At 42.3% G+C, this 2,035-nt stretch overlaps 1 non-coding gene across 1 annotated transcript; it reads right to left on the bottom strand.

The window, feature by feature from the left end:
• Positions 1 to 301: 301 nt before the first annotated feature.
• LOC130942356 (small nucleolar RNA R71) lies at positions 302 to 408 on the bottom strand. The gene has a single exon (XR_009070929.1). It is a non-coding gene; the product is annotated as a small nucleolar RNA R71 (small nucleolar RNA).
• Between the last annotated feature and the right edge of the window lie 1,627 nt (positions 409 to 2,035).

The raw sequence follows: 2,035 nt of genomic DNA, 5'->3' as shown, positions 1-2,035 counted from the left end.
CCACACATGCCAACAATTTCGAACTAAAACCCAGCTCATCACCCTTGTTCAGAACAATTGTTCATTTGGAGGAAGTGCTCAAGAAGATCCCAATCAACATCTAACCACCTTCCTGAGAATTTGCGACACTGTGAAGTCTAATGGAGTCCATCCGGATGTCTATAGGCTGCTCTTGTTCCCTTTTTCACTCAGGGACAAGGCATCCAAATGGCTTGAATCCTTCCCAAAGGAGAGCTTAACAAATTGGGAAGATATGGTGAACAAGTTTTTGGCAAGATTTTACCCTCCGCAAAGGATCAACAGGCTGAGAGCTGAGGTGCAAACTTTCAGGCAACAAGATGGTGAGACTCTTTATGAAGCATGGGAGAGGTTCAAAGACCTAACAAGAAGATGCCCACCAGATATGTTCAATGAATGTGTTCAACTTCACATCTTCTATGAAGGTTTTTCCTATGAGTCAAAGAAGGTTGTAGATCATTCATCAGGATGCTCTCTAAACAAGAAGAAAACCATTGAAGAAGCCATAGATGTCATTGAAACAGTTACTGAGAATGACTACTTCTATGCCTCCGAAAGAAGTAACACCAGAGGAGTAATGGAGCTGAACCACATGGATGCATTGTTAGCTCAAAATAAGATGATCACCAAGCAGCTAGCAGATCTTACCAAGAAGGTGGAGGAAAACCAAGTTGCAGCAGCCATCACTTCATTATCAGCTCAAGAAGGAGCGAACATAAGAGAAGAAGGTGATTGGGAGCAAGCCAACTATGTTGGAAACTCACCTAGACAAGTGTATGATCCATACTCCAAAACTTACAACTCGGGATGGAGAAATCACCCCAACTTTGTATGGGGAAACCAACAAGACCAAAGGCAAGATCAGAGACACCACAACCTCAACTCCAACAACAATGCAACTCATCAACACACCTCACAGAGATCTTACCAACATCCATCTAACCAATCTTCTCAACCACCTAATCTCAACCCACCATCATTAGCAGATGATAGGCTCTCAAAGATTGAGGCTCTACTTGAAAACTTATGTAGAGAAGTCCAAGACAACAAAGTGTTTAAAGAAGAAGTGCGAGCCAATATCAAGAACCAAGGAGAAAACATCAAGAGATTGGAGTCCCAAGTAGGGTATCTATCTCAACAAATTCCCAAACCCACTGATGGATTCCCCAGTGATACAAAGAAGAATCCAAGAGGAGAAACAAAGAAAGTGAGATGGGAAGAATGCAAAATGATAACCACAAGTGATGAGGGGAGTATGAATGGAGTAGAACACCTCCAAAATAATCAAAAGGAAAGCCAGGAGGAAGGAAGCTATACACCCCAACCTACATCCAAGGAAGAGCTGAAGAAGAAGGAGGTATTGAACCCATATGCACCTTTTCCCCACAGACTTAAAGGTGGTATAGCAGGGAGAATGTATTCAAGGTTCCTTGATATGTTTGCATCTCTTGATGTAAATATACCATTCATTAAAGCCCTCCAGCAAATGCCTTTCTACATCAAGTATATAAAGGAGCTACTAGCCAGAAAAAGTCCATTGAAGGGTGGACAAACAATAAAGATGAACAGGGATTGCAGTGCTCTCATTCGACCAGGGCCACCCATAAAGAAGGCGGATCCAGGGAGTTTCCACATTCCTTGTGCCATAGGAGAAACAATGATTGACAAAGGGCTTTGTGACTTGGGAGCAAGCATCAACTTAATGCCTCTCTCCCTCATGAAGAAGCTCCAAATCAATGAACTAACTCTTACTGATGTAATTATCAGATTGGCTGACAAAACTCAAAAACAAGCAATTGGAGTGGTTAAAAATGTGCTGGTGAAGGTTGGGAGCTACTATCTTCTCACAGACTTTGTTGTTCTGGAAATGGATGAGAATCCTATTTACCCCATCATTTTGGGAAGACCATTCCTAGCCATAGCCAGAGCACTCATAGATGTAGAGCGAGGAGAGCTAGTACTGAGAATACATGATGAGCAGCTCACTTTCAATGTTTTCAACCTCTCACAAGAAGCA

This window comes from Arachis stenosperma, chromosome 7 (genome assembly GCF_014773155.1).
Source record: "Arachis stenosperma cultivar V10309 chromosome 7, arast.V10309.gnm1.PFL2, whole genome shotgun sequence".
Classification (NCBI taxonomy): Eukaryota; Viridiplantae; Streptophyta; class Magnoliopsida; order Fabales; family Fabaceae; genus Arachis; species Arachis stenosperma.
The sequence above is the reverse complement of the archived record's forward strand: the minus strand, read 5'-3'. Positions and strand labels throughout refer to the sequence as shown.